The following is a 27,816-nucleotide window of genomic DNA, read 5'->3' as shown; positions in this document are numbered from 1 at the left end:
ACTGTCCATTTTATCAGCTCCACTTCACTTACCATATAGACGCACTTTGTAGTTCTACAGTTACTGACTGTAGTCCATCTGTTACTCTGTTGCATGATTTGTTAGCCCCCGTTCATGCTGTTCTTCAATGGTCAGGACTCCGTGGGCAGCGTCCTATGACCACTGATGAAGGTCTAGAAGATGACCAACTCAAACAGCAGCAACAGATGAGCGATCGTCTCTGACTTTACATCTACAAAGTGGTCACACACTAACACACCACCACCATGTCAGTGTCACTGCAGTATATATACAGTATATACAGTTAAGTTCAAAATTATTAGTCCCCTAGGAACTTTTAAATATTTCCCTAAAATACTGCCCAATGTTTGCAATATTCATTAAATTTCATATAGTAAATCATTCATCAATGATGTGGCCCCATTTTGGTACACTTTAAAATGTAAAATAAATATTCAAGATTTCTTTATGAAAAATCTGGTGAAAACTGAGATGGTCAAAATTATTAGCCCCCATGTGATTTTGTGCTTTCAGAACAAATGAACTGGGTTTGAAACCACACCTGAGCAGTCAATTAGGTTTGAAAACACACCTGAGCAATCAATTAGCACTGAATCTTATTTAAGTGACTCCAAGAAGCAGAGTTAGTATCATTTGACTGCTTGAATGAAAGGGATACTCTAGGGTTGCTCAATAATTTTTGTAAGAAGCAATATCATCATGCCAAAAAGCAAAGAAATCAGTCTGGACCTCAGACAGAAGATAGTGGACCTTCATCTTCAGAAGGAAGGATATACTGCCATTTCCAAGCGTTTCATGGTTTCTAGTAGTGATGGGCTGATGAAGCCTCGTGAAGCCTTGACGCTTTCCATCAAATTGGTTCGAGAAAAGGTTCATTTCTCGAGGCTTCATTTGCACACAAACCCCCCTGCTGGTCAAAACTATTATTGTCATTTCAACTGATGTGATGACCCCTGCCTCCCATGCAAGTGTTAACATGGGAATAATCACTGCCAAGAATAGAAATAAAAACATCTTAATATGATTTTGTGTGGTTAATTCATCCATCCATCCATCCATTCATTCATGATTTCATATATGATTTTTGTTAAGTGGGAAAAAGTAATATAGGTCTATTCATGTTTAAATTTTAGTGGTGTTTTTATAGGATTGTGTTTGTGAATACTGGTGAGATGGACTTTATTCATTTTTATTTAGAAACAGTATTTTTTCCACTGTGCTGGGACTCATGGCGCTTTAAATATGCTCATAAATCGCGCCAGTACTCGAACCACTTCCTGAACCGGCGAGCACACGTCATCCGTGACGTCACTTGTTCTTAAAGAAGCAAGCCTCGATACGCGCTTCACGAAAGACTTCCTAGATTTCTCGACACACGCTCCGAAGCCTCGGCACAGTACGACCCATCACTAGTTTCTAGAACAGCTGTGCATTGCATCATCGCAAAGCACAAAGAAACAAAGTCTGTTAAAAATAAACCTGGCCGTGGTCGAAAACGCAAGTTTTCCAAAACTTTGCAGCGAAAAATAATCAGAGATGTCAACAAGAATCCCTGGACCTCTGCAAAGATGATTGTTGCTGAGCTGGCTTCCTCTGGACTTGATGTTTCACGCAAGACTGTTGTGAGCGCTCTTCATCGTGGTGGACTTTGTGGTCATCGTCCAAGAAAAACCCTGTTGCTCTCACAGCGGCACACCAAAGCCCGACTAACCTTTGCTAGAGACAATCTGAAACATAAGGGTGAGTTTTGGAAGTCTGATGAAACCAAACTTGAGCTGTTTGGGCATATGGATGCTGCTTTTGTTTGGCGTAGGAAGGGCGAGGCCTTCAACCCTAAAAATACTGTCCCCACAGTGAAGCATGCTGGTGGAAGCATAATGCTGTGAGGCTGTTTTGCTGCTTCAGGGACAGGAAACCTTGTTCGGGTGCATGGGACCATGAAAAAAGAAGATTATGTGGATATTTTGAAGAATAACATCAAGACGTGCTGCCAGTCTAGGGTTAGGTCATTGCTGGGTCTTCCAACAAGACAATGACCCGAAGCATACATCAAAGTTAGTAAAAAACTTTTTGAAAGACACCAAAATCAAGGTTCTGGAGTGGCCCTCTCAGAGCCCTGATCTCAATCCTATCGAGAATCTGTGGAGGGAGCTCAAGGTTCGGGTCCATGCTCGGAGACCAAGCAATTTGCATGATCTTGAACAATTTGCCAAGGAAGAATGGGCTAAAATCCCTCAGGAGACATGTGCCAACTTAGTTAGAAACTACCAGAGGAGGTTGTTGTCAGTTTTGGATCAGAAAGGCTACACTATTGACTATTAGTTGTCAGAGGGCTAATAATTTTGACCATTGCATTTTTTGCTTTTTTTCTGTTTCAGTTCAGCAAACCAATAAAAATTTTCATTTGACCTTATGCAGATGTTGTCTTTGTTCTTGTGGACGCACACAAACTATAACCACTTAGGGTTATGGCCCATGTCATTGGAAGAATAAGGGTTTTATTTGATTTCATAAGGGGGGCTAATAATTTTGACCTTAACTGTATATATTAATGTTATTGCACATGTGGTATAGCAGCTATTGATGAATGATGGTTCTTCATGCAGTGATATCTAAGGGGTGGGGAATCACAGATTTTTTGCAATTGCTCCAGATTTCTAGACTTGTTTAATGATATTTTGCACAGTAGATAGAAAAATATGCAAATCCCTTCCAATCTTTCTTTGTGAAACATTGTGTTTTAAAAATGTTAATAATTACTCACACATTCATTGACAAACTGGAGATCATCTGTTCATAATTACTTCTCAAAGACTTTTGTGGATATGCATTTCTACCAAAACATGATTACAATCACCTGTTGACAGCACCTGTTTGAAATCATTGCATCACAAGCCCAAAAATTCTGCTGTTCCAACTTTTCTTGGAATGTGTTTCAAGCCGAATATACTGGAATGGATGTATATTAACAAATGAAGTGAAGTCAAACATAAAATCAGTAAAATAATAACATTTTCTTACAACGTATCTTTGTGTATCTTAATTCTTAAAAAAGTACCAGGCATTTTTGCAGCTTGTGAGCACATTTTGGCAACTACTCAGAAGGGAAAGTAGCCGTTTAAGCCAGCGCGTTGATCAATCAGACCAATCAGACCAGAAATGCATGAGTGTGAAAAAGACGAGATGGCCGAGTGGTTAAGGCGATGGACTGCTAATCCATTGTGCTCTGCACGCATGGGTTCGAATCCCATCCTCGTCGAAGTGAAAGCACTTTTAAAAGCACTCTTAAATGACCTCAGTCTGCTTTGAAAACATAGCAGCCTATTGACCATATGTGGAAACAGCGGTAATAGTAGCAGTTGAGAACGTCTGTGTTGCATCTTTTCAACCGTTTTCAGGCCAATCCAGCCCTCTGAAGCGTGTCCTGCCACACTCGATTACAAATGACACACCTGCAATCAGACCAGAAGCGCACTCCACTTGGCTTGGCCAAACGAGGTGGCCAAGTGGTTAAGGCGATGGACTGCTAATCCATTGTGCTTTGCACGCAGGGGTTCAAATCCCATCCTCGTCGGAAGCAATACCTTTATACTCTTGATGCATGCTTAATGATCCAGATACACAAATCCACAAAGTGGAGACCTTTAAACAATAAATAAAACCCTTGAAACGCTTGCTTCCAGCTCTGATAAATAAGCGTACACTTCTGTGCAAAAGATTGGCACTACACACCAGAAACAAAACACAACTACAACTCAAAATAGAAACAATACATCGTTTCCTTCAGGTAGTACAGAAACGTTTGGGAGTGGTGGAGCTACACTGATCAGCCATTACATTAAAACCACCTCCTTGTTTCTACACACACTGTCCATTTTATCAGCTCCACTGATCATATAGAAGCACATTGTAGTTTTACAATTACTGACTGTAGTCCATCTGTTTCTCTGCATGCGTTGTTAGCCCCCTTTCATGCTGTTCTTCAATGATCAGGACTCTCCCAGGACCACTACAGAGCAGGTATTATTTGGGTGGTGGGTCATTCTCAGCACAGCAGTGACACTGACATGGTGGTGGTGTGTTAGTGTGTGTTGTGCTGATATGAGTGGATATGACACAGCAGCGCTGCTGGAGTTTTTAAACACCTCACTGTCACTGCTGGACTGAAAATAGTCCACCAACCAAAAACATCCAGCCAACAGTGCCCTGTGGGCAGCGTCCTATGACCACGGATGAAGGTCTAGAAGATGACCAACTCAAACAGCAGCAATAGATGAGCGATCGTCTCTGAATTTACATTTACAAGGTGGACCAACCAGGTAGAAGTGTCTAATAGAGTGGACAGTGAGTGGACACGGTATTTAAAAACTCCAGCAGCACTGCTGTGTCTTATCCACTCATACAAGCACAACACACACTAACACACCACCACCATGTCAGTGTCACTGCAGTGCTGAGAATGATCCACCACCTAAATACCTGCTCTGTAGTGATCCAGTGGGGGTCCTGACCATTGAAGAACAGGGTGGAAGCAGGCTCAAAAAGTATGTAGAGAAACAGATGGACTACAGTCAGTAACTGTAGAACTTCAAAGTGCTTTTTTATGGTAAGTGGAGCTGATAAAATGGACAGTGAGTGTAGAAACACAGAGGTGGTTTCAATGTTATAGCTGATCAGTGTATATCTGACCAATCAGAGTGCATTTTGGCAGCTTGTGAGCACATTTTGACTTAGAAGGGAAAGTAACCATTCAAGTCGACGTGTTAATCAATCGGACCAGAAATGCACAATCTCAGGTTGGACAAGATGAGGTGGCCGAGTGGTTAAGGCGATGGACTGCTAATCCATTGTGCTCTGCACGCGTGGGTTCGAATCCCATCCTCGTCGAAATGAAAGCACTTTTAAAAGCTCTCTTAAATGACCTCAGTCTGCTTTGAAAAGATAGAAGCCTATTGACCATATGTGAAAAAGCAAACAGCCATAGGAGTAGCAGTTTAGAACATTTGTGTAGCACCTTTCCACCTGTTTTCAGGCCAATCCAGCCCTCCTGCCACACTCGATTACAAATGACACACCTGCAATTGACTTGGCCAGACGAGGTGGCCGAGTGGTTAAGGCGATGGACTGCTAATCCATTGTGCTCTGTGCGCGTGGGTTCAAATCACATCCTCGTTGAAAGCATCACCTTTAAACTCTTGATGCATGCTTAATAATCCAGATACACAAATCCACAAAGTGGAGACCTTCAAACAATAAATAAAACCCTTGATACTCTTGCTTTCAGGTCTGATAAATGAGTGTACACTTCTGTGCAAAAGATTGGCACTACTTAGAAGAAAAATAAACTTAAAATAGAAACAAAACTGGCATTCTTTTAATATAATTGCCATAATTTTTGGATGTAGGACCAGAAACACACAAGCACAGGCTGGACAAGACGAGGTGGCCGAGTGGTTAAGGCGATGGACTGCTAATCCATTGTGCTCTGTGCGCGTGGGTTCGAATCACATCCTCGTCGATGTGTAAGCTCTTTTAAAAGCTCTCTAAAATGACCTCAGTCTGCTTTGAAAACATAGTAGTCTATTGACCACAAGAGCCGTAAGAGTAGCAGTTAAATCCGTGTTGCATCTTTCCATCTGCACTCTGATTGGTCAAATATAGCTCCACCACTCTCCAACATTTCTGTACTACCTGTAGTGCCAATTTTGCACAAAAGTGTATGCTCATTTATCAGACCTGAACGCAAGAGTTTATTTATTTATTGTTTAAAGGTCTCTACTTTGTGGATTTGTGTACCTGGATTATTAAGCATGCATCAAGAGTTTAAAGGTGTTGTTTTCAACAAGGATGGAATTCAAACCCACACATGCAGAGCACTATGGATTAGCAGTCCAGCTCCTTAACCACACGGCCACCTCATCTGGACTCAAGATCTTTACACCAACAGCATAGCACACAGGGGATTGAATGCTTGGATTAGATGGTAAAATTGTCTACTTATGTGTTATTACTATAACTGGCAAGCTTGCTAGCTTTTTTACAACCAATTTGACAAGCAAAGCTACAATGCCAACAATCAAGCTGCATTCGCAAATATTGCTAGCCAAAAATAACAATAAATTCCTGAGTATAATAAAGTAGAGGACTTTACACCATCATATCTTACAGTCTTTTCATAGTCAAACATGTTTTACAAAGAGACACAAACTGCAAAGTTTTAACAATGGTGTGGCTTAAGAAACATAGAGGATCATAGTGCAAAAAGAACAGCGGAGGTTCCTGGCCAAAGATTAGAAACATAAATGTCTGTTCTGCTATCAGTCTGCAAAGACTTGTGAATCGCATTATGTCCCTTTTGGCCTATACAACTGTGTACTTCTTCTAAAACACTTTTATGCAGTGTATGACATTTTCCTTTCTATTCCCACAGAGACAGCACAGGACCCCAGACAACACTGCCAAAATTGTTGAATGTGATATAATGTCAGCCTTCACCACATACACCGATCAGCCACAACATTAAAACCACCTCTTGGTTTCTTCACACACTGTTCATTTTATTAACTCCACTTATAGAAGCATATAGAAGCACTTTGTATTTCTGTTCCACAATTACTGACTGTAGTCCATCTGTTTCTCTACATACTCTTTTAGCCTGCTTTCACCCTGTTCTTCAATGGTCAGGACCCCCACAGGACCACTACAGAGTAGGTATTATTTTGGTGTTTGATCATTCTCAGCACTGCAGTGACAATGACATGCTGGTGATGTGTTAGTGTGTGTTGTGCTGGTATGAGTGGAACAGACACAGCAGTGCTGCTGGAGTTTTTAAATACTGTGTCCACTCACTGTCCACTCTATTAGACACTCCTACCTAGTTGGTCCACCTTGTAGATGTAAAGTCAGAGACGATCGCTCATCTATTGCTGCTGTTTGAGTTGGTCATCTTCTAGACCTTCATCAGTGGTCACAGGAAGCTGCCCACAGGGTGCTGTTGGCTGAATATTTTTGGTTGGTGGACTATTTTCAGTCCAGCAGTGACAGTGAGGTTTTTAAAAACCCCAGCAGCGCTGCTGTGTCTTATCCACTCATACCAGCACAACACACCTTAACACACCACCACCATGTCAGTGTCACTGCAGTGCTGAGAATGATCCACCACCTAAATAATACCTGCTCTGTAGTGGTCCTGTGGGGGTCCTGACCATTGAAGAACAGGGTGAAATCAGTCTAAAAAGTATGTAGAGAATCAAATGGACTACAGTCAGTAATTGTAGAACTACAAAGTGCTTCTGTGGACAGTGTGTGTAGAAACAAGGAGGTGGTCATAATGTTATGCCTGATCATTGTATATGTGGGCAAAAACTTGTGGACACTTTTTTTTTAAACCATAGGTAGTAATATGGAGTACACCCTTCCCTTTATTTAAAGAAGCCTAAATTATTCTAGGGAAGGCTGTCTTCATACAAAGTTTCCTTTATGTCTGTGGAAATGTAAGCCACCAGAAAAGGTATGTGACAGCCTGCTTGGAAATTGCTAAACAGCATGTAAAAGTCTATGGCATCATGACATGGCAGAACAGCAAACACTGTAAGGGGTCGGCTAGTAATAACTGTTTTCAGGTTGACACTTTGTAGTTCTACAAGAACTACAAATCCTAGGGGTTACCACTCTTATCAGTGCATATGTGTCAAAGTTGAACTCAGTGGCAAATAATTGTGCTTAAGAGTTCAGTTCGGTGCTGAGTCTTTACATTATGCTGTTAACCAATAAGAAAAAAATAAGGCTTTTTGGGAAGAACAGCAAGTACTATGAAATAGGTCGTCTTGCAACAATGCTTCCTTCAGCAAGAGGATGCGCAGTAGTTCTAAGGGAACTACAAATCCCAAGGGTTATCATGTGCGCTAATGCGACATAGCTGAGTGCTATTGTTGTTATCGTTAGTTTGTTATTAGAAAGCTCTTTCTCAAAAATTTTTTGTAAGGGCTTCTGTTGACTCTTGAGGAGTATTCTGCCTCTTGAGGACCCACTGCTCATGCCTCCTTTACTATTTTATTGTGTTCAACAACTTGGGTCAAGGACCAGTTTGGTGGCAAGTCTGCTGTATAGCCCTTTCTCACCACAGCATTACAGAAAGACCTTGCTATAGAGATTGGGGCACCTACTTCGGTAAGTCAGAGCACTCCCGGCCACCCAGCTCAGAGGCAGGGTCTGTCCCAGGGAGGGGGAACTGTAACAAGCTAGAAATCTACCTCTGAATCTCATGGATATTTATCAAGGTGACTCATGCTTCTTGAGGTCCCACTTCTCATCCCAGCCATCAGTGTTCAATTGCAGACTCTGGATTTGGTACTGATACTGGGCTTTCTGTGGCTACAACAGGACAATCCCTGTATTAACTGTTTTTTTGTTTCCCTCTGGGGTTCCCAAAGCCATGCGTGGAAAGGCACTTGAGCATTTCTCTTCAAGCTCTTGCACCACATAAGATGACTGACCTGTCAAAGTTTCTCTCAGAGTACCATGACCTACATGTAGACCTACGGAGAACCATGCCTAAGCCCTCTGTCCCCACTGCCAATACAACTGTGCTATCAACCTTTCTCTGGGCACTACACTACCTAAAGGAAAATTGTTCTTCATAATAGAATGCTCTCTCTTAAAAATAATTGTGAAAAAATCCATGATCCATGATCTGCTTTGTCTCTAAAATAGTGATGCAACACGACAAAGTGCCCAGATGTCACTCTCATTTTCAATTAGAGATTTTGTTAAATTCCGACAACAGGAGGCAGTGCAAAAGTTGGCGAAATATGGTAACGTGACAAAGTTGAGCAAAGTTTAACTTTAAGCAACTTAGGAGCAAGATGATGTGGTGATCACCAATAGTAATTGAGCACTGATCAGAGTGGTATGTGCTTTTTCTCTGCCACCGTGGAAGAGTAACCTTTTTTGATTCCAAGATTGATGTTTCTACTAAAGAAGTGTGTTGAACTGTCCTCTGTCCGGCCTAAATTACGCTGGAATCTGGTCTCATCAGGCTTCAGCTCTTGTACCAGCTAGGTGACAAGAGGTAAAATGCAGGGTTAGTGTTGAAAAAAGATTGCAGCACATTGGTGGATCAAGTAGCTGGCAGACAATTGCACACGATTGCAGTTTAGCTATTTGTTAATTTTCTTTTTAATCATCACCCAATCCATGTGCATGTGGTATGGAATTGTGGTACGGGTTTGTTATGGATTCTAGTCAGCCACTTTCTGAAGTGTTGCTGACACATATAGCTTTTTTGTGCCTTCTTTTATTTCTCATTGTGTTCAACAATTTAATTCAACAACTTCAATTCATAAAGCTCAAAATGAGCAATCTAGTGCTTACATTGCTTCTTCAGGCAGTTTAGCACCAAGGACAGATGTTTTTTCTGCTATTGCATTGCAGTGCTCTTGGGTCCCAATCTTGCTCATGTGGCCACTCATAGCGCTTTTCTACCAAAAGAACCATGGTTCTTGAAACGATTCTGTTCAGGTTTCTTAGAACCTTGGTGTTTTGTAGAGAACCAACGCGTGATTCCACCAGTTTTTGAGAACCAAGCCTGCGTCATCAACGGTGGCTGTTGCTTAACGAAAGTTAAGAGTAGTAATATCATGGCGGAGCGTGTAGATTATGTGCGAGCATTCGTGCTGTTGTTACAGATGTTCGTTTTTATGCAAAAAGCATTGATCAGCTATTGGTGATAAGAAGACGTAGACATGTTTGTCGCAGTTGTTGTTTTCTTTAGTTCACTGACGTGAGAAGCATTTTGCGCTTCGCTTTCACCGCGACTCTCGGTGCAAATAGCCGATTTGCTCAGCGCTCGGCTTGAGCGGTGAAACATCACTAAAGTTCCACAACATGAACAAACATCTGTGTGAAATAACCATCAAATCTACTCTAAAATACAACATGTATCTGTGTTTAGCTGGATTTACTTCACATGTGGTGTTTATGCAGCTCGGGGTTCTGAATCCGCAAAAAGCTTCAACTAAATAAAGCGTAACGTGACTGAATGTACTAAAAGTACGACATAGAAACACTAAATTTATCACCGTTATTACTAGTTATAAGTGCTATGTACTGGTTATAAGTGCTCTGTACTGCCCAAATTCATTGGTCGTTGTTTTAGTACAACAAGCCACGTTAAGCGTTGTTTGTACTGTCCGGGTCACTTTTATCACGTCATATCACACAGTTAATCTTTTTTAAGGCACTTTAAAAATATCAGCAGCAAACGGGCTCAAAATCCAATCTGATGAACTTTAAAAGATAAAAATTCAGCGTCAAGCTCCATACGAGACACCAGCACAATGGTTTAGCAAAGCACCCAAATCTCTACACTGTGACATGCCCACCGATGACGTCATGGTTCACGCTGAAAAAACAAGTATTCTGTGGTGCCAGATTAGAACACTAGTTCGCTGTCTGGAACCTCTTTTTTTTGGTGAAAACGTGCGTAACCGGTTCAAAATCAAGTTCGCGAACCAGAACCTGAACCGTTCCGCGTCGGTTGAAAAGGGGTATAATTGACTAAAGACTGAACTGTTGTTGCTACTTAAATGATTTATTTAACAATGTATTATAGCTGCTGACCAGACAAAAATTATGAATTTGACTTATTGGAAAAATTACATTCTAGTGCCACCTTAAAAGTGACTGACCTTTTCACTATGACCCATTGTACTACCATTGTACCATTGCTTTCAGCAGGTTGGGCATCTACATACAGACATGATTGGCTATGTCTGAGAGGGGGATGTCAGAGGTCCCGCAATGGATAGGCACCCTGTTGGGGGTGTGTTACTAATTCTGGGGAAACCAGACAAACCATGTCCCTGACCCTGAGGATAAAGCAGGGGTTAAACATGATTACCATTGATTGTTTATGAAGATTACATATCATAATGTAGCATTAGTTCTATCTTTCTATGTGTGTTGCCACATCTTCCTTCTCATCTTTGTGTTTCCAAACAGGGAAGACTAGACCATACCAGACCAAAGCTTAGAGCTCCAAAGGTTAAAGTCTCTGCACAATTTGAATGTGCACAGACACCAACATGAAAGAGAAAGCATTTTGTCTGGATGTTAACGTGAATAAAAGCATTCGTGAGCGCATGTTCATGAGAGTGTGCTTGTGCATGTCTTTGCCAGAGTCATTACGCTAATCGTAGTGAGGCGACCATTATTTTCCCAGCACAGATAGATGTGTGTAAAGATTAGAGATATCCTCTAAAGGACTGTGTGCGTGTGTGTGTGTGTGTGTGTGTGTGTGTGTGTGTAATTGTACCAGAGCTTTCGTCTCTTTTCAGACACAATAGTGAGAGAAATGACTGGCTGGGTGCCCACAGGGCAGCAGTTAAATCTTCCTGTGTGTGTGTGTGTGTGTGTGTGTGTGTGCGTGTGTGTGTGTGTGTGTGTGTGTGTGTGTGTGTGTGTTTATGCACACGCACACTGAAGCTCGTTTTCTGTGCATGTTCTATATTCATTAACTCAAGTGCACTAACTAACTAAAGCTGTGTTCGGTAGAATTTTGTAGTGGCTCTAGGAAAAGGACGTAGAGTAGCATGTACGATTTCTGTGGTTGACCTTTGCCTTCGCCTCTACAGAGTGTGCAGAAGGTGGAATGGCTACTTCACATAAATACATAAATACAGATTTTTTTAAAGGGCAAACACACAATTTCAAGGTCACTGATTTTTTTTTTTTTTGCTTTTTGGCCAAGGGTTCCAAAAGTTCTGGTAATAAACACCTTTTTGAAAATAGTGAGGTCACAATGTCAACTAACCTACAGCATGTCCAGGACTGTTTTGTAAGTATTAAGAATGTGGGAAGTCAAAACTACAGATGACTGGGTTATATTACATATTATTAAACCATTGGGCTGTGGCACTCAGTGTTGGACTTGGTACCTAAAGGTTTATACATTGTCCAGTATGAATGTTTGGAATGTTCTTCTTAATGTGTTTTACTTTAAAGCATGATGACTGACAGGTCTTCACAGCATTTTGAAGTGATTTTGAAGTGTGTTTCTGGCATTAGAATGGCAGCTCTGCTGTTAAGATACTGGTCTAGTAATCAGAAGTTGCCGGTTGGAGTTGGGATTGAGATCATGACACATGCATAATTTTATAATGTTACTAGTAACAATTGACAAAATAGAGCACTTGGGTGGTGTAACGGTAAACTATGCAAGCCCACTATTGCTGGGATCCAGGGTTTGAATCCTCAGCAGGGCTTTCTGGAGGTCTGGCCTCTACATACAGACATGATGAGGGGGATGTCTGAGGTCCTGCGATGTATAGGCATCCTGTTGGGAGAATGTAACTGCACTGCAGTAATTCTGGGGAAACCAGACAAACCATGACCCTGACCAGGGATAAAGCAGTGGTTAAACATGAAATAGTTACTCGTTACACAAGATTTATCAGCTCACAAGTTTAATGTCAAACACAGTCATGGACAATTTCGTATCTCCAATTCACCTCACTTGCATGTCTTTGGACTGTGTGAGGAAACCAGAGCTCCCGGAGGAAACCCACTCAGACACGGGGAGAACATGCAAACTCCACACAGAAAGGACCCAGACCGCTCCACCTTGGGATAGAACCCAGGACCTTCTTGCTGTGAGGCGACAGTGCTACCCATTGAGCCACCGTGCCACCCAGTTTCCCAGTAAGTGCTATTAATGATAGCAAATACAGTATGTTTAAAATGAGAGCAGTTACAGTCTAAAGTCTTTGGTACTTATGTACAGTAGACCCTTGAGTTATGAACGGTTTACCATACGAACATTTCGGGTTACGAATGATCTTTTTCAAGTTAACGTACGAACAAATTTCGGATTACGAACAGAAATTCGCAAAACACGTGACGTCACTAGAAAGTTGACTCCGACCGTCTCTCTATATATACGTATATACAGTGAGCAAATATTCGGACAGCAGACGGTGTTTTTCCAGTGTTTTCTTTATATTTTGTAAAATTCTATATTAAAATGGCCCCAAAGAATGTGCAGAGGAAGCGCAGTGGTGAAAAAATTAAAAAAATCACTATTTGTTGTTGTATAATTACTCCTGAAAGTAGCTGTCACTGTGTATCAGACAGAGAGGACAGTAAGTGAGAGAGAAGAAGGAATTCGAGTAAAGTAAAGTATTCTTTCTTTCGTTCTATTACACCTACAGAATACAACACTATTGAAATAAAGAAAGAAATAATAGAGAAATATGAGCGTTATTGTTGTTTCTGGTAGATACATTTTATAAAAAAGAATGAAATTTATAATGATGTATGGTACAGCACACGTACTGTACTGAAATGTGATGTGTGTTGTTTTATGTACAGTACTACTGTGTATTGTTGTTTATTATTGTTTATTACAGTAATGTCTATTCTATAATTTAAGATTTAAGGGAAAATATACTTGTATTTATAACATAAAAGACCATTAAAGACATTAGAAAGGTTAGGTAAGGGGGTGGTTTGGGGGGTCTGGCACGGATTAATTCTATTTACATTTTTTCTTATGGGAAAAATAGGTTTAACTAACAAACATTTTGACCTAAGAACAGCCCTTCGAAACCAATTAAATTCGTAAGTCAAGGGTCTACTGTACTTTGTTCCTTTTTTGTGACTATTTGGAACACATTGTTTTGTCTAAACAAGAAAAAAAAACTCACCTTATGCTATAAAAGAAAATTTACCAAGATGGTCAGATTCAAGAACCATTACAAACAGCTATGAGGTACAAATTAGAAGTTTCTGGAACCCAGCTAACACTTTCCACAGTCAAGCAAGTTTTACAGTATTTGTTGCTAATCACATGGAGGAACACGCATATGGGAAGTTGTTGGTAGGTGGCGCTGCAAACTGAATCTAAAAGTGTGAAGCAACACAGTCCGAGTGAATGCACAAACACAAAAACACACACAGATACTAAAATAAATAGCATAAACAAACAATAACTTTTTCCTTGATGCTGTTACAGGTGCTGAATAATCTCATGTCCTACCTGCATTTAGTTTTCCACTGTGATGAAGATTTCCAAAAGGAATGCTATTTGTGCAGAATCCATAATGACAACTTATAGATATCCATGCTCTTAATTCACAGTTTGAACATCACTTAACATCACTACGAAGTCTGGATTTTAAATACATCTCACTGTCAGAAATCTGGCAACCTTTGGTTGTGATAGGTTGTATCACACTGCGTTCAAAGCAAAGAAAACACTGCTTAGCCACAAAATGGATGTGATTTAAAATCCTATACAGTGTGCTCGAAATAGTAGCCTTGCCTTTGACAGACAGAACACCTTTATTTGTCATATATACATATACACATGCAATGAAATGTTTTTTTCCACATATCCCAGCTTGTTTGGAAGCTGGGATCTGAGCACAGGGTCACCCATTGTGTGGCACCTCTGGAGCCAAGAGGGTTAAGGACCCTTCTCAGGGGTTCAACAGTCCATTCTGTACAACAAAAATGTATTTAAGCAGCCTTAATTTTATGGCAAACCTGTTTTTAATTAACATCTGAACAAATTTCATTACAAGTTTTTGTGGGGTTTTTGAGTTCACTGTTTTTATTTATTTTTTTTTTTTTTTATGGAATCAGCCAAATTTAGCCCTTTTTAAATGAAGAAGTCAACTGTAGCCAGTCATACTCACTAAAACAACTTAGGAGGCCATGTCATAGTCACCTGGCATTATAGAACTTTTTACACCATGAAATTAGGCATCAAAAAAAGTTAGATCTGGAATACTGATTCATCTGATCATAATACATGTTTCCACTGTGATGGTCCATCAGAGATGCCTCAGAGCCCAGAAAACTCAACACTGCTTCTGGACATGGTTAACATAGGGCTTTGTTTTTTGCACAGTAATATTTTAAGTGCTCCAGACCATAGATGAAAACGACCATCCAGACTGTATTCAGCTACAAGTCCAAAAGCCAGGCTTTTTTATGGTATGGGGCTGTGTCAGTGCCCTTGGCTAAGGTAAATTACACTCCTGTGAAGGCAGCGTTACATGCAGAAAAGTACATTGAGATCTTAGAGCAACATGTGCTGCCTTCAAGACGTCATCTTTTCCAGGGACATCCATGCATTTTTCAATTAGACATTGCAAAACCACATGCTGCACACATTACAACGGCATGACTGTGAAAGAAGAGGATATGGGTACTAGGACCTTTTCCCAATAGAGAATGTGTGGAGAATTTTAAAATTGTGACAATGACGACCCCGTACGGATGTATATCAACAAATGAAATGAAGCTGACCAGAAAAAACATAAAATACTGTCAGCAATACAAAAGGAAATATTTTATAAATGTATTATATATAATTTAATATAATATATTATATAATATTATGTAGGTTATAATTTTGCATACCTGAGGTTCAGCACTTCATTTTTTTTTCTGCTGACCCAGCACTTTTCATCCAAGCTGAGTAAATCTCGTATAAAGCGCATATTGATCCGCTGGGCCATAATCATTGGGATTCTGCCCTGTTGTGACTGACCTCTGCATCGGCCCGGGAGATTAAGAATTGCTCCCACAGCGCTTAGTGTCATTTTGCCACACAAGTACTATTTCAAAATAATCCCATCAGTAATCTTATCACAAATACTTACGCTTGTAATTCCACACATCTGACCACTGACTTCTTCAATTCTAGTGTAACAAACAAATCTGTCTACACACACATCCATCTACAGTTGCAAGTAAAACAGTTAACCATGTAGACTATCAGAGCAGTAGTGGCTGCAAACTCATCAAACGTGGCCTCACCTCTGCTTAGTTTTGGATTAACAAATTGATCTAAATGTGATTTTCAGCATGAATGTCTCAATAAATGTGGTCTCATTTTTATCCAAATCATAATTGAGGACACTCAAATTATTTCTAAACTACAACCACAAATCAGAAAAAGTTGGGACAGTATAGAAATGCAAATAAAATAAAAATGCAGTGTTCCTTACATTTACTTTGACTTTTACTTGCCTGCAGACAGGATGAACCTGAGATATTTCATGTTTTGTCTGCTCAACTTCATTTCATTTATTAATAAACATTCCTGCATTTCAGGCCTGCAACACATTCCAAAAAAAAGTTGGGACGGGGCAATTTAGGGCTAGTAATAAGATGAAAAAACGAAATAATGCTGTAATTTAAAACATGTGATGTCATCAGGTGATTGTAATCATGGTTTGGTACAAACGCTTTGATGAGCAAAGATGATCAGAGGATCTCCAGTTTGTCAACAAATGCGTGAGAAAATTATTTAATTGTTTAAAAACAATGTACCTCAAAGAAAGATTGGAAGGGATTTGCATATTTCTCTCTGTACAGTGCATAATATCATTAAACAATAAAGGCCAAGGGTGCAAGCTTAAGCTGAACGCCTATGATCTTCGATCCCTCAGACGGCACTGCATCAAGACAATAGCTGATATAACCACATGGGTGAGGGATTACTTTGGTAAACCTTTGTCAGGCACTAAAATACGGAGTTACATGCACACATGCCACTTAAAACTTTACTGTGCAAAAAAGAAGCCTTATGTTAACCATGTCCAGTGTAGGTGGCTTCTCTGGGCTCTGAGGCATCTAGGATGGATTATCACACAGTGGAAATGTGTATTCTGGTTAGATGAATCAGCATTCCAGGTCTTTTTTGGAAAAAATGGACACCGTGTGCTCCGGACCAAAGACGAAAAGGACAATCCAGACTGTTATCAGCAACAAGTCCAAAAGCCAGGAACTGTCATGGTATGGGGCTGTGTCAGTGCCCTTGGCAGAAGTCATTTACACTTCCGTGATGGCAGCATTAATGCCTCTTTTCCAGGGACGTCCATGCATTTTTCAACAAGACAATGCAGAACCACATGCTGCACACATTACAAAGGCATGGCTGTGGAAGAAGAGGGTACGGGTACTGGACTGGCCTGCCTGCAGTCCTGACCTGCCCCAATAGAGAATGTGTGTAGAATTTTGAAATGAAAAATGAACGATGAAAAATGAACGACGACCCCGTACTGTTGCACATCTTAAGACGTGTTTGCAGGAAGAATGGGACAAAATAAAAGCTGAAACACTAAATCACTTGGTATCATCGGTGCCAAAACGTCTTTTAAGTGTGGTGAAAAGGAATAGCAACAATACAAAGTGGTAAATGCTTTACTGTCTCAACTTTTATTTGGAATGTGTTGCAGGCCTGAAATGCAGGAATGGATGTTTATTAATAAATTAAATGAAGTTGAGCAGATAAAACATGAAATATTCCAGGTTCATCCTGTCTGCAATCAAATAAAAGTCAAAGTAAATGTAAGAAACTCTGTGTTTATTTATTATTATTTACATTTTCCATGCCGTCCCAACTTTTTCTGATTTAGGGTTGTAATAGCAAAGCCTTTTATATATTTTACACCTCTGGGGACTTCCTAAAAGTCAAAAGTCAAAGTAAGATTTATCAAATAAGAATGTGTTCATACAAACCATGTCCAGATTAAAATGAAGATAAGTACTGTACATTACTCACAATCAGACTTTTATGAAGTAGACAATTCAGTAATTTGTCTACCCAGCCTAGGACCAGACATCCTATTCCATATTCCGTGGGTGGTAAGAAAAATAAATTTTGAGAAGTCTGTTTTGGATATAATCAGAAGAGAACTGTACTCCACATCAAGCCTAAAGTGTTATATTAACTTTAAAGCATGGTGGAGGGTGCATCATTGATTAAAACTGCTTTTCTGTTATGCTTGCAGTCCTTGAAGGCACTTTTCACCACATGTAGGTCAAAATAGGTTTAATAATGTCCAGACTACCCTAATGTCCAGACTACCTTTTCCACAGTTAACATTCTTTATTCAGGAAGGGTAAAAACAGTGGACCAATTCCTTACCTCTAGACTTAGGTCCCCTGAGCATCTTCCCTTCTAAGGGATTGCAGTGACCAACCTGCGTCTGGAGCTTGTCCTCTGGTCCGACTCCAGAGTTGACAGCCAACTTAGTTGCAGTGTGAAGTTGCGTCTAGCGGAGGTGGGCTGCAGGGGCTTTGTAGCCAACTTAACTATAAGGTTTCTGAAGTAGACATTAAAGGACAGGCACAGAGAAAGGCTATTAAAGACTTTGCCACTGCTGCCGAAAAGACCAGCCACTAGCTGTGGCTGAAACGAAAGGCGACAGTGTGGGCTACCAGATGATCACTGCATGACACACACCCAGGTCTGATCAGCCTGAGGTGGGCCGGCCTCAGCTGAGGGTGTCTTGCGAATAAAAAGCCGGAAACACCCGAAGCGGCAGGGGTACACAACTGATATGTCATGGCGATGGATACAGAGTTGTGCTGAGTCTTCAGGGATTGAAACACCTAGCCCTATTAAGTACTACACAAGTATTACACAAATAACTCAACTGCATTAAACGTTATTTGTGTTATTGTGTTATTTGTAGGGATGCATCGATACCATTTTTCCCCAACCGAGTACGAATACAAGTACATGTATTTTTGTACTTGCAGATACCGATACCGATACGAACACCTATTTAGAATACCGTTTTTTTTTTAACAAAAACACACGTGAGAAGTGACGAGAAGTTTAATGATACCACGTCCAAAAATGCACGTCAACAAGTAGCGAGTGATCAAAGTGTTTGTGCGCTGATGTGATGAAATCAAGGAGGAAAAATAAATTAATCTGAGTGGATTTGGCAACACGAATAGCATGGATTGTTCTGTAGTGAGTTGGAGGTTAATAAATATTTTTGCAATGTTGGTGTTTTGTTGTTATGTTTTGTAGAGAACGATCAGGTCAGAAATACTGTAAAATGTGTGTGTGCCGGTGTATTTTGATATAAACTATATTATCCCCCTGTCCCACCTGTTTACACTCCTCTCCTGCGTTTCCCCTCACACCGTATCCTGCGTTCTCACTGGCTGTTCGACATGTCACTCATTCCCAGTCGCACATCTCAGATCAGAAATCTGACGCAGAGCCGTAGATTCTATCTACCGCTCTGATCTGACGTGCTAGAAAACTCGGCGAGCCGGTCGGATCGAGTTGTTGGGTAGTTCACACTTAGCGATCGAGAGCCGAGTTTTGATCGCCGAGCGAACGCCGAGTTGCTCCCGAGCCGGCAAATATAGCGCCGACCAGTCGCCGAGCGAAAATCAGGGCAAAAATCGTGTAGTGTGAACTAGGCATAACGCAGCAACGTGCACTAGGCACACGGTATCGGATGTTTAGTATCGGAGCCTCGTTTGCGAGTACGAGTACAAGTTAATGAGCGCGGTATCGGGCAAATACCCAATACCAGTATCGGTACTCATGCATCTCTAGTTATTTGTGTTTAGAATAACCTTTAAAGCATAGAAAATCCATTCAGGTAATTTCAGAATAATTAAAAATCAGGTAATTTGTAATGTTTATGAACCTCTTCTTAAAATTGAATGTAGTCTTTGCCCCCTATTGTCAATTTACTGTTTGTCGTTTGGTGTGTGGGTGACTGTGTATATGTATTTACAATACCCAGACTCATTTGTATGAAGAATGAACCATGCCACTCTGTAAACAATCTTAATTAAGGCAGACAGGGAAAGACTCATGCTGACCGTCAGACTCTTATGTTATTTATCTAACTGCTATGTTGTTATTTTCTATGCTAATTAGCTTTAATCTGTCCATATTCTCTCTCTCTTTCTCTCTCTCTCTCTCTCTCTGGCACATTAACAGACTGTATATGTGAGAGAGTGCATGTGTAAATAAGTAATACAGAAACACTATATGGCTGAAGAACATATTTCTAATTACTTCTAGAATCAAGCAAACAGCCATACAATCTCCCTATACACAAACTGTGGCAGTATTTATTCTTATTATTTTATTAGGATTTTAACATCATATTTTACACACTTCGGTTACATTCATGACAGAACAGGTAGTCACTCGTTACACAAGATTCATCAGTTTAAGTTTTTTTTTTTTATGCCAAACACAGTCATGGACAATTTTGTATCTCCAATTCACCTCACTTGCATGTCTTTGGACTGTGGGAGGAAACCGGAGCTCCTGGAGGAAACCCACACAGACACAGGGAGAACATGTCTCTTCCACACAGACAAAACCTGGACTGCTCCATCTGGGACATGAACCCAGGACCTTCTTGCTGTGAGTGCTACCCACCGGGCCACCTTGCCACCCAACTGGCTGTAAAATGTGTTCTAAATTTCAACATGCCACCATAGGATGTTACTTAAAAACATGTCATTGAATTTCTGCCCTGCTAAAGCTGCCCCAGTAAACACAGTAAACATCTAGGAGCAACAACAGATTGTGTATATGGTAGACAACACAGGCTTACAGAGCAGGACCACCAGTCCTAAGTTGGAACTTTTGAGTTCTAAACTACGTCTGGAAGCAAAGTCACCATAAGAATTATTCATCAGGAGCTAAACTCATACAATTCATAAACCAAGCAGCTTAACATGAGCTAAGCAAAATTCCTAGCAGCTTTGTGTAGTTTAGCATGTCAGTAGTGTAAAGCACATTGCTGGTGGATTCTGTAGTCATTCACACTGTTTACTACAGTAAGAAAAAATAATTTAGTAGTGGTAGACTTTACTGGCAAGAAAATGTGGGCACCTTAATATTAGCTTGCTGGGCAACCTATTCAAAATCCATGAACATAAATATGAAGATGCCCCACACTTTTGGAGTGCCATATGTGGTAGTCATTACAGCTGGTATTTACTTGTATTATACACAGTCGAGTCACATTATTATGACCACCAGCTAATATCCAGAGTAACCACCTTGTGCAGCACGGACAGCTAGACGGGCTGGGAGTGACTCAATAAGGTCCTAGTAGATACACAGGTATCTAAAGCCATGCTGACTGAAGTGCATCCCACAGCTGCTGGAAGGTGCGTGGTGGAGGATCCACAGAGTGAACAAGACGATTGAGGTGCTCAATTGAGTTCAAGTCTGGGGAATTAGGGGGCCAGGGTAATACTTGGAAGTCTTGGTCATGCTCTTCCAACCAGTGTCAGACATTTCTAGCCATGTGACATGTCGCATTGTCTTGCTGGAGGATCCCATTCGCCACAGGGAAGACAATTTTACCCATGGTACTTTTACCCATGGTATTAATGAGGGATATATGTGCAGACAGCCTATTGCACACCTTATATACCCACCAAGCCAGATCACGAAACATGACTTCCTTCATGAGCTACGCACTGCTGCCATCGCAAGTAGGAAGTGGTCATAATAATGTGACTTCACAGAATATGTGTTGAATGTAATAGATATAATCAGTCATAAAGACCTGAGTGATCTGGAGCCAAATTGTAATTACCAGATGACTGGGTAAGTCTGAAACACCAAGGGGTGCTTACAGACTAGAGTCTGAGTCAAGTCACGAGTCAATATAATATACACAAAACATATATTGGAAATGTAGTGTAGAAATAAACAAATAATATGTAAGTTCAGATAAAAACAACAACAGATTAGCAACAGTATTTTGCCGTTTTACTTAGTGCCTTTACTTTCCTAGTCATTGTGCAAATGAATGTAATTTCCGCAACAAGAAGGTACCAGTTAAAAGCTTAAACTGACAAGTTTTCATTTCATTCATCACATCCAAGACACAGCAAAACAATCATAACCACTGCTTACCTTAGCTTATGTTCTACCAGATGCTATTACATTTATAAGCGTGTCCCATTAGGAATATAATCCGTTATTTTGTAAATGTGTGCTTATAAATAAAAACCTCCAAACTTTTCCCGATTGTGAAGTAAAACACTAACTCATTTGAAAGCCAATCAAGCGTTTCATTGATATATCATCTGTGTGACGCAAACTGAATACATGCAAATAACAACATTTCTTACTAAAATTTAAATCAGAGGGTCTGATTGGTTCAGAAAGCGGTCTTTCAACCATTAGCGCCAATTCTGTAGGAGCATTCCATTCACCCCAGTTGTTCCTGTGAAGTGCACTACGTAGGGTATTCCACCATTTTAAGTAAGATTCCAGTCCAAAGGTAACAAAAATGTTCAAATGAAGTGAACTTGTCACACGTAACTAATGTTAACACATGCTGATGCTAGGGACTCTTGTTGTTTACAAGTCATTTTTTTGCGAATCATGAGTCAAGTCCGACTGAAACGAGTCCGACTCGAGTCCCCGACTCTGTGTTGTAAAGGAGGAACCGGCACGATCATACAATGACATATTAACAAATGATGTGTCTCCAATGCTGGGGCAGTAGTTTTGATAAGATATCTTCAGTTTTGGCAATGCTTTATTCAGAAAATGTTTTAGCAGAGCCCTTACTTCAGGTTAATCCAAGATCTTTGGAGTGAACTGCACTGTTGAATCCAACCCAGGCCATATCACCCAGTGATAGTTAGTGCCTGACCACCCTAATGCTCTTGTGGCAGAATATAGGTTTGTTGTTTGTTTATTAGGATTTTAACGTCATGTTTTACACTCTTTGGTTACATTCATGACAGACACACGGTAGTTACTCGTTACACAAGGTTCATCACTTCTCAAGGTTATATCAAACACAGTCATGGACAATTTTGTATCTCCAATTCACCTCACTTGCATGTCTTTGGACTGTGGGAGGAAACCGGAGCACCCGGGGGAAACCCAAGCAGACACGGGGAGAACATGCAAACTCCACACAGAAAGGACCTTTGATCCCCACCACACCTGGGGATCAAATCCAGGACCATCTTGCTCTGAGGCGACATTGCTACCCACTGAGCCACCGTGCCGCCCGGCAGAATATAGGTGAATCCCAGTGGTCATGTTGCAAAATGCAGTGGAAAATCTTAACAGACAATGGGAAGATGTTATAGCAGCAAGATCATTAGTGGCACCTTGAATGTGATGCTAGTTAAAAGAATGCCACACAATATGTAGTGTGAATTTATCTCTATAAAGATCACAGAATTGTGTGTGTTTGGGTGTGTGTTAAATGTCTTTGTTGTGTCTCCATACACTGATCTAGCCCACGAGTGAACATCAATTAATAAGCAGCACTATGTGTAATAGCCAGAGTAATTGTGCTGTGAGAGAACGAGCAAGAGAGGAAAAGAGAGTGAGACAAAGAGAGACATACAGTCCCCACTGGGATTCTCTCGTCATATCTCTGACACTGGAAACGTGTTAACTAATGGCTAATTAAAATGCGCCATTAATGAATAGCCACTGTGACGTGATAAGGGAAGTTGGCTAAATTAAAACATTTTCTGTCATGCCTGACAACAGTAACCTAAGGAATGCATTGTGGGTTGCTTGTTGAAGCGTGTCAGCACTCCTGTGGGTGCAGAGAAAATACTAAATTCCTGCTGAAACAGGAAATGCACTTAATTAAGGTGTCATACACTATATGCCCTATGCAGTTAGCTTAAACAGTAGGATCAAGTAGTTCATAATAAGGACCTTTTTCATGAAATTCTTCCCGATTCCTTGAATTGTTTAATGATATTATTCACTGTAGAGGGAGAAATATGTAAATCCCTTCCAATCTTCTTTGAGGTACATTGTTTTTAAACATTTCAATAATTTTCTCACGCATTTGTTGACAAACTGGAGATCCTCTGTCCATCTTTGCTCATCAAAGACTCAGCCTTTCCTGGATGTTGCTTTTGTACCAAACCATGATTACAATCACCTGTTGACATCACCTGTTTAAAATTGCATCATTATTTAGTTTTTTCACCTCATTACTAGTCCTAAATTGCCCTCGTCCCAACTTTTTTTGAAATGTGTTGCAGGCCTGAAATGCAGGAATGGAGGTTTATTAATAAATGAAATGAAGTTGATCAGACAAAACATGAAATATCTCAGGTTCATCCTGTCTGCAATCAAATAAAAGTCAAAGTAAATGTAAGAAACTCTGTGTTTTTTATTATTTAAATTGTTCATGCTGTCCCAACAGTTCTTTCCAGAATTAGTTGGTTTAATAAATGAATCACTTAATTAGAAACGATTATTTAAAGGTAGAATGCACTTAATATTAGAACATGTGTAAATGACTGAGTCCAAATATATTATTTTCCACCATGTTAACAATAGCAACATAACTCTCCAGACACTGCCAGCTCTGTCGCTGTGTTCACACAGGTGGTTAGCTGAAACACATGCTAATTGCTTTTAGTAGACACTGTGATTAATGTCACATGAAAACAGAAGAAGCTGATGGCATGTGGGCAAGGCAAAGCGCTGGTCATCTCATTTAACAATGCCCCTCTGACCTGGATCCTGTGCATATATTACAAATCTTTCTTAATAGCAGGGTTAAAAGCGTGGCAGACTGCCCTGCTTGTGCCAGCTCAGCATTTTCAGAGGACATCCAAGTCATTGCTCAACGTCAGGCCCACACACACACTTGCCGTTAGCCATGACAGATGGATCTGGGTGAAAAAGAGAGAAAACCTCATACCTGTAAATATAAACGGGGCAAGAGTGTGTAATATGCTGCGCTTTTTTTAGCTTAGTTAACATCTCTGTCTTTAACTCAAGACAAGACTGTGGCATTTAGGAGGCTGTATGCACATGTAGAGCATCTTCATATGGGCTTTTCCAGGAACTGGAATTAGGAACAGACAGCAGGGGTCATGAGAAAAGCAGTCAGACAATGAAATAGGATTTTTTTTTATTCATTTATATTTATTTATTTATTAGGATTTTAACATCATGTTTTACACACTTTAGTTACATGACAGGACAGGTAGTTACTTGTTACACAAGATTCATCAGTTCAAGTCTTTAATATCAAACACAAACACAGTCATGGGCAATTTTGTATCACCAATTCACCTCACTTGCATGTCTTTGGACTGTAGGAGGAAGAACATGCAACAACACCAGACACGGGAAGAACATGCAAACTCCACACAGACAGAACCCGGACTGCTCCACCTGGTAATCGAACCCAGGTCAAGTTTAATGGAAACGTCAAGTTTAATGGGAACGTTGAGTTCAAAGATTTCAAGTTTAGGGGACGTCGAGTTACAAGGTAATTGAATTTATACTATATTATATGAACAAAAGTATTGGGACACCCCTTCTAATTTTTGAATTTACATGTTTCAGCTAGAAAAACTGTTAAGAGGTGTAATAAATCAATTAAATAAAGGAAATTATATGCATGACTGTGCTCCTGTGCATAAAGCAAAGTGGCCTGCACAGAGCTTTGACCTCAGCATCACTGAGCAGCTTTGGAAAAGCCCAGCCATACATATACTCTTTTGACTGAATGGGCACAAATTCCCACAGACACAATTCAAGAGTGGTTGTTATTATAGAGGTCACTCTATTTTAATACAATTTGTTTTTGAAATGGGATATAAAACAAGCTTATGGTCAGGTGTTCAAATACTTTTGTTGAACAGTTGAACTTGATAAAAAGTGGGTTGTCCACATACTTTCAGCCATAAAGCAAATTCTCATAAGCTCTGAAAAGATGAAGAATAAATCCACTGACAGTGGACGCATTACACCATGCCATGGATGAGAGATTAAAGTGTTACCTGACAGCAACAAACACAGATGAATGATTAATGTGGCTGAGTGATCAGTAATTCTGAGCTTCTCTGTCTAAACTCCTTTGTGTTGATCCATACACACCTGCTCAGCACTCTTCGGGGTCACAGGTCACCCCGGGTGTCCACACTTTTCACGTTAATCTTCTTCTCGGGAAGATGCATCCTCCAGACAGATATTAAATCACGCCTGATGCACCTGAAGCACTGTCGCTTTATTCATATTTCATCCGCCTTAAATTTAATAGCACAGCACTTTTTAGCCTGATGTATTTATTAAGCGCTCCAAGCGGAAGAGAAATTAAGTTTATCTGGATTGGGGAGTGGTGGTGGTGGGGGGTATGGGAGGCAGAAAGAAAATGAAAAGATTCAACAAGTTTATAGAGTAAGCACAATGACCAATTGCTAGCTGGGTAGTTTGTAAAGGTAAGTGTGGGAGTTTGTGCTTTGTGTGCCAGAGTAGCAGGCTAAGCAGCATAAGGATGAATCATCTCAGGAGTATAACTTGAATTATCTCACATTGCACCCACTTCCTTCTCGTTCGGTGTCATAACTCCAGCACGCTGCACAGGGGAAAGTGGAAACATTTACACAAAAGCTAAATAATTAGACTGCAGGCTTCGGGGTTTGTCTTCCTCAGGCACTATTGTTGACATCACTGTATCTTCTACTGCCAAGAAAATAGAAGGCGCTGTTTTGACAATTTGCAGGCTCACAAAGCTATAAACGCTCACTGCAGCGTCAAGCACACCACAGCTGCCTCGGGATGAGCTCTGAAACCTCGGAATATCGGTATCAAAATGATACAGAGTCTGACAGAGGGTGTACAAAATGCTTGGCCACGAGGGCAGTCACTATTCCCAAAGTTTAAAAAGTGTTAAAATTGAGAAAGTGTTACAGAAGGATTCGTCACAATCTGCAAAGCAAGTAAGGAAAAGAAAAATAATTCCTGAGGAAGTGGGAGTGCTTTAGAGATGTTTATCCCCAACAGTAGAGATTCTAGAATTATTATCAGAATGTCAAGCCTATAATGGTTTTGGAGTAGAATCTCATGTGGAATATACACCGACCAGGCATAACATTATGATCACTGACAGGTAAAGTGAATAACACTGATTATCTCTTCATCACGGCACCTGTTAGTGGGTGGGATATATTAGGCAGCAAGTGAACATTTTATCCTCATAACTGATGTGTTTGAAGCAGGAAAAATGGGCAAGCGTAAGGATTTGAGTGAGTTTGACAAGGGCCAAATTGTGATGGCTAGACGACTGGATCAGAGCATCTCCAAAACTGCAGCTCTTGTGGGGTTTTCCCGGTCTGCAGTGGTCAGTATCTATCAAAAGTGGTCCAAGGAAGGAACAGTGGCAAGCCAGCGACAGGGTCATGGGCAGCCAAGGCTCATTGAGGCATGTGGGAAGCTGTAGCTCAAATAGCTAGAAAATGCTTATTCTGATAGAAAGGAGTCAGAATACACAGTGCATCGCAGTTGCAGGGCTGTTTTGGCAGCAAAAGGGGGATCAACACAATATTAGGAGGGTGGTCATAATGTTATGCCTCATGCTAGCCAGTAAAAATTAAAGAGTCTGACAGAAAGTCCACACTAATTATGTTTTCTATTTACTTACATCTTTGTTCAGACATATCCACATTCTGATAGAAATGTTTCTCCATCCTCCCCCACTCTGGTTTTCTTTTCCCCTCTCACTTTTACTGCCAGCTAGTCATCTGTTGATGAGTTATGGCTAAGGTTGCTTGTGTGAGAGAGAGGGTGTAGATCCTCGAACAGCATCTCTGTATTTTCTTTTGACTTTGGCAGCCGTTCATAAATTGCGCTATAAATTGCAGCTGTCCAGTAGTACCTAAAAAGTCCTGGCTTAAAACCCTGTCTTTTTATAATAGAGCCTTAACAAAATGTATCAGTTATCGTTCACTTACAGCTGAAGTGTAAAAATGTACATTTGTAAGGGACATGTACAGTGTATCACAAAAGTGAGTACACCCCTCACATTTCTGCAAATATTTCATTATATCTTTTCATGAGACAACACTATAGACATGAAACTTGGATATAACTTAGAGTAGTCAGTGTACAGCTTGTATAGCAGTGTAGATTTACTGTCTTCTGAAAATAACTCAACACACAGCCATTAATGTCTAAATAGCTGGCAACATAAGTGAGTACACCCC

At 40.4% G+C, this 27,816-nt stretch overlaps 5 non-coding genes across 5 annotated transcripts; all 5 read left to right on the top strand.

The window, feature by feature from the left end:
• Nucleotides 1-3,198: 3,198 nt before the first annotated feature.
• trnas-gcu (transfer RNA serine (anticodon GCU)) lies at nucleotides 3,199-3,280 on the top strand. The gene has a single exon. It is a non-coding gene; the product is annotated as a tRNA-Ser (tRNA).
• A 233-nt stretch (nucleotides 3,281-3,513) lies between these two features.
• On the top strand, nucleotides 3,514-3,595 carry trnas-gcu (transfer RNA serine (anticodon GCU)). The gene has a single exon. It is a non-coding gene; the product is annotated as a tRNA-Ser (tRNA).
• A 1,231-nt stretch (nucleotides 3,596-4,826) lies between these two features.
• trnas-gcu (transfer RNA serine (anticodon GCU)) lies at nucleotides 4,827-4,908 on the top strand. The gene has a single exon. It is a non-coding gene; the product is annotated as a tRNA-Ser (tRNA).
• Nucleotides 4,909-5,114: 206 nt separating this feature from the next.
• On the top strand, nucleotides 5,115-5,196 carry trnas-gcu (transfer RNA serine (anticodon GCU)). Its single transcript has one exon. It is a non-coding gene; the product is annotated as a tRNA-Ser (tRNA).
• Nucleotides 5,197-5,457: 261 nt separating this feature from the next.
• On the top strand, nucleotides 5,458-5,539 carry trnas-gcu (transfer RNA serine (anticodon GCU)). Its single transcript has one exon. It is a non-coding gene; the product is annotated as a tRNA-Ser (tRNA).
• The last annotated feature ends 22,277 nt before the right edge of the window (nucleotides 5,540-27,816 follow it).

The sequence above is a fragment of the Trichomycterus rosablanca genome, chromosome 6, assembly GCF_030014385.1.
Source record: "Trichomycterus rosablanca isolate fTriRos1 chromosome 6, fTriRos1.hap1, whole genome shotgun sequence".
Taxonomy (NCBI): domain Eukaryota; kingdom Metazoa; phylum Chordata; class Actinopteri; order Siluriformes; family Trichomycteridae; genus Trichomycterus; species Trichomycterus rosablanca.
Note: the sequence above shows the minus strand (reverse complement) of the source record. Positions and strands in the feature narration are given on the sequence as shown.